The sequence below is a fragment of the Urocitellus parryii genome, chromosome 1 (assembly GCF_045843805.1).
Source record: "Urocitellus parryii isolate mUroPar1 chromosome 1, mUroPar1.hap1, whole genome shotgun sequence".
NCBI classification, from domain to species: domain Eukaryota; kingdom Metazoa; phylum Chordata; class Mammalia; order Rodentia; family Sciuridae; genus Urocitellus; species Urocitellus parryii.
In genome coordinates, this window is record NC_135531.1 from 155,525,906 (window position 1) to 155,535,510 (window position 9,605).

At 40.1% G+C, this 9,605-nt stretch overlaps 1 pseudogene; it reads left to right on the forward strand.

Moving 5' to 3' along the window:
* The first annotated feature begins 526 nt into the window (after window positions 1–526).
* Window positions 527–1,453, forward strand: LOC144255757 (olfactory receptor 14C36-like; annotated as a pseudogene).
* The last annotated feature ends 8,152 nt before the right edge of the window (window positions 1,454–9,605 follow it).

Here is a 9,605-nt window from a genome sequence, read left to right on the forward strand (position 1 = left end):
TGAGTAAAATTTTTTCGTGTTCATGGAGATAAATACTCCTACATTATGAAGAGTTTCCTATATGAAAAATATTAGAAAATTAATTACAATTGGAATTATTAATCATACTTTGAATTATTTAGTGTGGAAAAATGGCAAAATAATGTTGAAATTGTATTCATGGAAGAGAATGTAGGTAACTATATTACTGATCATTAAAAAAATTAAAAAAAAAAAAACATTGTCACATGCTCTGCATGGAGTATCAGGAGGTCAGGGGAGGCCTGATGAGGAGGAACTGAACACAAGCCCTACAGGTCACACCCAGACCCTGGGCTGCAGACCTCCACACCTGAACTGGGAGGTGCACTCTGCTCAGAAATGAGTAAACATATCAGAAAAGCAAGAGTGACCTTCCTTTGCAGGGAATCTAACCACAAAATACAAGAAAAAATGGTGCATATGAATATATAAAGTAATTGCATTGAATCTGTTTTCTTTCCACTTTTATCTCTTTATCATCCCAGTCAACCTGAATATCCAGTAAATGGCCAATGCCACCATGGTAACTGAATTTCTCCTCCTGGGCTCTCCTGATGGCTGGAATATGAGTTTCCTCTATTTCACAATATTCTCAATGACCTACCTGGGTACCTTGTTAGGGAATCTTCTCATCGTCACTGTCACCACTGCTGACCAGAACCTGCACACACCCATGTACTTCTTCCTCAGGAACCTGTCCATTTTGGATATGTGCTACATTTCCATCACTGTTCCCAATGCCTGTGTCAACTCTCTCACTGGCAACAGAGCCATTTCAGTGGCTGGCTGTGCAACCCAGATCTTCTTGGTCCTTTTTTGTGCATGTGTTGAACTTCTGTTTCTCACCATCATGGCCTAGGACCGCTATGTGGCCATCTGCCAGCCCCTCCAATACCCATTCATCATGAATCCTCAGATTTGTGTCCACATGACCCTGGCCACCCTAGTCAGTGGTCTGCTGTATGCAGGTGTGCACACTGGAAACACATTCAGGCTGTCCTTCTGTCAGTCAAACGTGGTCCACCAGTTCTTCTGTGATGTCCCCTCTCTGATGAGGCTGTCCTGCTCTGACACCACCAGCAACATGGTCCTTCTTTTTGTCTCTGCTGTGGCAATTGGTGGTGGTTGCTTTACTCTTATTGCAATGTCATACATTCGCATATTTTCTGCTGTGCTGAAATTTCCCGAATCAGGGAAGGCCTTCTCCACCTGCACCCCTCACATCCTCGTGGTGTCTATCTTCCTTAGTTCTGGTGCAGGTGTGTACCTGAGGTCCTCATCAACCTCTGACACCCTCCAGAACATGGTTCTCTCTGCCTTTTACACCATGGTTCCTCCCTTCCTGAATCCTCTTATCTACAGTCTCAGGAACAAACAGGTAAAGGAAGCTGTGAGGAGAGTAATGCAAAGACAGTTGTTCTCAAGGAAATAATAAAGATGCTTTTCAGTATTATTCTAATTTCCCTATTTGGGGTTCTTGATTAGAGATCATGCTCTTCATAGCTGTGCTTCAGAATTTATACTGCTTACTCTAATGTCACCTTATTGGGTCCTTGGTATTTCAACTTACAAAATAATTTTTGTTTTAATTTACACCATCATTTCTATTTATTCTTCGTAAAACGTATAAAGTTTTAAAATGCATCTTTTATAAATGAGTATAATTCAAGTTGTTTGCTATAATCATTTGAGATTATATATGTTTATGATTCATCAAATAGTTTGTAGTATTTTTATCAAGTAAAGTCACAGATGCAAACCTTACAAATCAATCATGAGAACATCCTGAAATCATTTGATCATATTTAGTGATTTCATTTAGTGATGTGTGAAATAAATATGGAAGATCTATGATACACAATTGTGTGAATGTAAATACATTGGAAATAACACAAAAATCAAATCCTAAAGAAGTTATAACCAAAAGTGTAGAGGGAATCATAGTAACATTTCTCTCCTTCTAGAACATAGAAAAAGAGGAAAATCCTTGTCCATGAAGTAAACAGAGGGCCATGGTTACCAACCCCTGTGTCCTGACAGTCAAATCCATCCCCTGGGGAAGCCACATTGCCTTCCTAGGCCGTGTTGGATGCCAGTCTTTTTTATGTCCATGATGGACCCAGAGATGGGGACCAAACCTTAGGGCTAAGTTGTAGGTGAGCATTAAGATTGTTGTCTCCCCCATGTAACTTAATTCTGTAATATTTAAGACATTTGTCTTGTCTTATAAAAATGAAATGATAGATACTAATTATCTGAGCTAAGTGTCTCCCCTATGTCAACTATCAACTTTCTGTAAGTATGTAATGTAAGCCTGTATCTGTACATGTCCTCTAATGCCTTTTTGCAGTCATTCATCCTCTCACAGAGTTTATGTCTTTTAAAATATTTTAGTGGCCAAACTGGAATGTGTTTTGCTAGTTATTAATTGCAACTGACATATACTCACTGTCAATGGATCTAGAAATTTTAATATAACAAAATATGAAAAAAAGAGTCCATATATATTGCAGGCAATGCATCAAACTCCAAATTCTGAGAACAATTTTTTCACCAGTTCATTAATAAGAAAATAGTGGACAAAATTATAAATATATGTATTAACTAGGAAAATACAAAAATCTAAATATATGTGAATAATGAATAACAGCATCTCTTAAAGTTTGCAGACAAGGGAATACTTGTAGTAGGAACCCATGAGCACCCCAGACAATCAGAAGGAAGCCTTGAGCTGCTGTAACAGGATCCAACCAGAACACAGGCTCCATCCACTGTGTCTGACCATTGGGTCTCCCTGCTCCAATGATCCCTGCTAGAGCAGAAGGCCCTTCAGAGCACCACAGATGACTTCTGTGACCTCCACCTTTACAACTATAACCTACTGAATCCTAATGAGTGGCATTCAAAATCTTACATGAGTTGAGGTGACAATTAAGTTTAACTTTAATGCATAAATTTAGAAAAAAATAAATAGCATAAAACCAGTCCTATTGAGAGACGTCCATCTTGGTGAAAGTCATTGGATATTTAACTTGTATTTTAAAATGTTTTATACCAAATAAGCTGGTTGCAAAGGAGATGCGAATAACTAAATATTGGTACAAAGACTATATGGAATCCCATATTGGATTTCAAATTATGCAAAGCCATGAAGATAACTTCCCAAGGACAGAAAAATAGAGAACATGAGTTAAAAATAGATAATAGCAGCAGCTAATTATTAAGATATTTCTTTCGCATATAAAATAAGGGATTGTTTTAATCTATTTAATGTGGTTCTTCTCTTGTTATTTATTAAATTATCTGCATCAAGAGACAATATCACCTTTTCAGACATGGATATGGAAGAAGTTACTAGTGTAGTCTACTGTTAAATGATTCAAAACAGAATGATAAGTAATGTCATTGTGACTTGGTGAAATTGGCCATGTGAAGGCTCAGACTGGGGTGACAGAGGCATAGGTACTGAGTTTGGACTCTTGGGTTCAAGGGGCAAGTCTCAGCAGCATGGCTTTATGAGCCAGTTCCTAGGAGCAGACTGACAGCTGATGAGCTCACAATGGGCCCCGACTTACTGGATCAAATGAGTTTCCTGAGAAAATGCTCAAGTTACTCTGGTTTTTTGATTCTGCTTTCTTTATCTATTTCTTTCTTTAAATATTTATATGTATTTTAGTTGTAGTTGCACCCAATACCTTTATTTATACGTGGCACTGAGGATCGAACCCAGGGCCTCACTCATGCTAGGCGAGTGCTCTACCACTGAGCCCCAGCCCCAGCCCCTTGATTCTGCTTTCTCAGTAAGAATTTACAGGACCCCACAATTTATTAGTGCATCTGGTGATGCAAAGCTGGATTGTAGAATATGCAACCCAGAGATGGAAGTGACCAATTCAAATATGCCCCAGTGTTCACTGAATTATCTGTGCAGATCGATATTTACATCAAGATCAATTCAAAGTTTTAGATGTTCTTCTAATTTTTGTAATTTTATGGATGCAAACATAGTTGTTCAACATTTAAAAAATCAAAGATACACACCAACTTAACCAGAGAAGTAGAATCAGAGTCTGTGGTGCATTTCCACCTGGTCCAGCAGCCAATCATCCTCGAGTCAAATATAGAAATGTTCCTTTCTAATGTACAAACAAAAGTGGATTTCCTATGAGTAAAATTGCTCCTACTTTGATTACTGGTTCCAATGCAATGGCATGAAAGTCCACAGACTTCTGTAGGACATAAGATTCCCAGTAAGACAGGATGTTCTTCCATCATAGGAATCCAGCATCATGTCCAGATTTGCTCTGTCAAACTAACATGTGTACAGCTCAGTCTATTCATCAGGGTGAATATTTTATTGTGTTTGGAGCATCAGTAGCACTTTTCCCCAATTTAGCAAGCCTTATTTAAACTTAGAATTGTATAGGATTTAGGATAAAAGATGGGGTGCAGAATTCCTTTCAAAAGTCAAATTGTTGATTTTTCAACTGGAATTGAGCTTTTATCCTACCTTAGTCACATCTCTTATGATGAAAGTGGAATATGCAAGGCCAGTATCTGTCCTAGATGTTTTAAGGGTTGATGTGAATCTAAGAAGCAATCCCTGGGAACTACCCCTGCCTGGCCTAGGAGCAGGACGCAACATTTGCTCAGTGGCTGGGACCACATACCAGTCCCTGTGGAAATGCAAATAATTTATTTTGGTAAAATACCTCTTTAGAATTGTCTAATAGCACAGTATGGGCCTCACTTCTCAAAGCTGGTATTTAGGTGGAGAGACTTCAAGTAGAAAGATCAGCAAACTGAATTAAAGACAAGCAGAAAACCCCAACTAATGAGTTTACTGTGAGGTTCCCAGATGGAAGAGTTGAATTTTGTTCACTGACATCCACAGTCCCTCTCCAAGCTCCATTTTTGAGAAAATCTGGAGAAGTGCTTCTAGCCCGACACCCACGCTGGCTTCATGAAAGAAGGTTTGATTGTGAGAAAATGCTAGGGAGTTTTAAACTAAAGAGACAAAACTCTAATTACCTTTAAAACCAGCTCCAGGACTGCTCCTCCCAGCTCTAGACTCAAGCCACCTAATGTGGTAGCGAGGTTTACTGAAGTGGCTAGCGAGAGAGAGAAAACGTCAGGTAGTGGACTTTTATTGGGGAACAGGAAATTCTAGGGAAAACCCATCCAATGAAGATTAAGGGGGGCAGCATCCTAAGGTCAGGGGTGATGATTGGGTCTTCAGGGCAGTTTCCAGACATGTCTCTGCACGGACAAGCCCTTGGACCTGGAGAAGGGTCGGGAAAGCTCTGACAGCTGTGTCTAAGTGCCTCTTACCCAGCCAGGAAGCTAACTCAAATCATGTGCGAGGATGGCCTCCCACAGTGGCTAAAGTCTACAGAAGGCCCACATGTTATTTCAGCAGTCACACTCCATTCTGGCTTTTACTTACTGGGCCTCATGGAATTATGGTCACTTGCACTTGGGATATTTTCATCTAAAATGCTGTTTCATGTTTGAATGGAGTCAGTTAGGAACATAAATAAATCACCACCAAATCTTAGTAACAAGTGGATCTTGGTGGCACTCAAAGAGAAATAAGGACAAGTACAACATTGGCTTGACAGTTTTAGGCAGATCCTGAGTCAAATCAAACCACATGTGTCTTTTTCATGGAGAAAGTAGGAACATTAAGAACAAGATGACAAGAGTGACAGGAAAGAAGAGCTCCAGTTGGTAAAAATACCGTAATGCATCCTGAGTCTTAAACAGGAAGGCAGCAAAGCAAACAGCTCAGCCAAGGAACTGTGATCGGCAACTTCAGCTGGACAGGGGCTGCCTGGTGTCCCAGGACCTGGGAAGGCTTCCCTCTGCATGACAGTGAACACTGGCTCTGCAATGTCCTTTACAGAGTCCAGATTTAATTCTCCTCTTTGGCAGCCTGTAGTCATTTCCAGGATGACTGCTTAGTTTTAAGTCTGAAGGAGGAGTCCACAGGGCACACTGTCAGGATCTCACTGACAGGCTAGCTAACCACAATTGATGAAGGCTCTTTTCAAATGGACCCAAAGTCCACATTTCTCTGTACCCTCTTCTAAACTGTACTCTCTTATCTGTGGGGAGCATTTGTCATTGTCAAGAGGTTTAAAACTATCATATCTGAGTTGCTTACTGTCTAATAGCCATTGACTTGGTTTGACTCTCTTCTTTTTGGTGCTAACTATGAGCAAACAAACAAAAAAAAAAGAATGAGTGCCATCTTGAACAGTGATGTGGGAGTCTCCCTGAGAGGATCCCCTGTTCTACTTTCCATGTCACTTCAGGAAACCTGTGGCCAAGCTTACAGCCACAGCAGAAGTACCATCCATCTTGTGTCTCCATGCACCTGGGTGGCAGCCTCACAGGGAAGAAGGAGGCCATGTCAATGAGCCCACCTTCACTCCAGGATGCACCCAACACACCCTGACCTCAGAAACACTGCCCTGTCTTGGGTTGGCTCCTGCTGTCCTTGGGTCAGTATCCGCCCATCAGTACCAACTCACAATCGTGAGCCCTGACTGAGGGAACAAGTCTCCATGGATCCATGAAACCCCAGAGTCCCAGCTTTCCAGCACATTCCTCACCTGATCCAGGATGCAAATCTTAACTCCCAGCAAATCTTAAGATGGGTTCTGTTAGAAAGAGCCATTGAAGTCCTGCCAAAGCTGCACAGAAACTGTTAAGTGTTGCCAGCCATCTGGTAAAGACCTACAGTCTTCTACCAGGGTGACTGTCCACCAAGGGAAATAAAATAATGAGACCTTTTTGGGCTCTCTGACATGGGCAGTTGTTTTTTTCCCAGTATAATTTAGTACAGGCTACTGGAAGCAAACTTCTTTCACCTGGTAAGACCAAAAACACACCCTCAGTGTCCTGTCAGGTACATATCGACATTTCAGCCTTACATCAGGATTTTTAGCAGAGACTTGACAACCTGCATCATCTCCAGGACTAGCAATGGTTGATTGTGTAATACTGATTGGACCCACCAAACAAGAAGCAGGAACTGCTCTTGGCTGGATGGCAATAATTTGTGTGTCAGAAACTGAATAAAAACAATAAAAGCTCAGGGGTCTCACAGATCAGGAAAATGGCTAGGATATCATGGTCTGGGTCATTAGATTTGCCCTGTTATGTGAAGTATAAGTCATTATATCTGGTCTCTTCTACAACTGAAAAGAGTCACCCTGGATAGAGAACTTCTCTGAATTTTCAAGACATCCTACTAGTTGCATGGGTGTGCTACTTCAGCCCATTGACCAGGTGGCCATGAAGCCTCTGACTCTCAGTGGGAAAGAGAAGAAGAGAGGGCTCTGTGGCAAGTCCAAGCTGGCATGCAAACTTCTCAGTCACTTGAGCCCTAGGATCCAGCAGAACCAGACATGTCTGAAGTGACAGTGGCTTTCAGTGACACCGCTCAAAGCATTTGGTAGGTCCCTATAGGTGAACCACAATACAGACACCAGATTTTGTAGCAGATTCTTGCCATAATCTGTGAATACATTTCTTCCTTTTAATTGGTATATATTAATTAATTTAAAATGGAGCTTTGTAGAGCCACAAAGCACTACAGGAAACCAGCATGAAGAAATGCATGCTGAGCAGCAGAGGAGGAGTCCTGGAGTGAGGAAAGGAATCTTAAGTTCATGCACCTGCCACAGGCCAGGGGAGAAGAACTACAACCTCTGTTCAAACCAGTAATGTGCAAAGCAAAAGTATCTGTGGGAAGTTATGAAATAGGCATAAAAGCATATTCCTGAAACTTCTACTTAGCAAGGAAGACTTTAGGACAAACAGATGAGATAGAGCAAGAGCATGCATACAATAGGATAGGGAGAAGAGAAATTGCCATTGTCATTGTCTGATATACAGAACTCACACACGCCTATGCAAACACACACCCAAAAATAATAATTGCAAAATTGATAGTTCATTTAAAATAAAATTTTATTTTATTTACTCTAGCTTGGGGTGGTGTGACATCTTTTAACCACTATTATCAGTCACATGTATCCCTAGTGCAGGAAGAAAGTTAAATATAGATGGAGAACTTCATCGTCTTTAGATCTGTATCATAAGTAAACATATTGTTTGAATTGCTTAAGTTTAGGAAGATAAATTTAATATATAGCATCTGCTTTTTATCTCCAATATTTTACAAGGAGAAATTTTTCAAAATTATAGTTGTATACAAGGGTAACTTTATTGATCAATGTAGATGTTAGATATTTTAAAGAATATAAAGAAAGAACTAAAGTTGAGGAAATTATGCTTCCTCCCGACTAATCATTTACTTGTAGTGTCAGCTGCCAGTGGGCACCCATTGGCATCACCAATGAGGCCATCCTGGCCAGCAGCTGGCCTCATACTGCATGGTCCAAGAAATCTCCTTTCTATCTTCTGTGTCTAAAAATCTGAAAAATAACCTCCAAAGAATCTATAATAAATTGTATTTATAACACATTGCATAATGCTAATTCATTTTCAAGCAATCCATTTCATGACACCAATGTGAATCTTTGATTTTGCATGCAGCTCAACACTGATTTTGATGTAGACTATCATGTTTATTTGAAGTCTGCTCATGAAGAGTCAGATGAAAAAAATAGACACTTGATCTTTTGATTGGTTATGCTGACATCTTTTCCCATGTTGCAAAAGTTTCTCCTAAATGACTGGAATTTCATTTTACTTTTTGGAAATTATTTTTTAATATTAATGCAGCTATAATTTAACTACCTACACAATGTTTAGCATATAAAGATTGCAGTGAAAATGTTGATCTAAGAAAATGAAATAGCATATTCATGCTTTTAACTTCAAATTTAATTTTGACTCATGTCGATTTTTATTTTATTTTTTTAGTTGAGATGTAGTGTCTGTATGTGTTAGACAGAACACCATGTTAATGTGATCCCCTGTCAAACGTGTGATGATCAAAGCTGAGCAACCTCCTTAGACCTTGGTCTTCCTGTGTGTTGGGCATGCAATCCTTCTCTTCTCTAGTCCTTGTGAGACCTCGCCCCACCTACTCTCTCCAGTAGCTTCCCACTGCTTTAAGGCAGGTCCAGGGTCCAGTCCCCTCTTCTCACTGGCTGGGTGGCCACCCTGACACTTCTTTCTATCCTCCCTTCCCAGGCCTTTCATGTCTTTAGTGATACCATCCCATTCTCTTCTTCCCTCAGATCTGCTTTTCAGCTTTCACAAATGAGTTAGAGTGTGTGGTGTCTGCTTTCTGGGTACACTTTATCCCACACAATGACCTCCCTTCCACCAGTCTGTGTCCAGCCTCAAGCGACAACATTTTTTCATCCTGAGTACCATTCTTTGTGACCATATTCCACATGTTTTGCCATTCACCCACTCAGGGGTATCCAGATGGAGGCCATGCTTCAGCTTCAAGGATTAGACCATCTTGAAACCATTATTGAAATGATGTTTCTTGCTAGAATTTTTCATACTCAGACTTAATAATGTAAGTAAAATACTGTAATAAATAAGTTCATAAAAAGATGCTGCGATATTTAAGTTTTTCTAATTCATTTTCATTA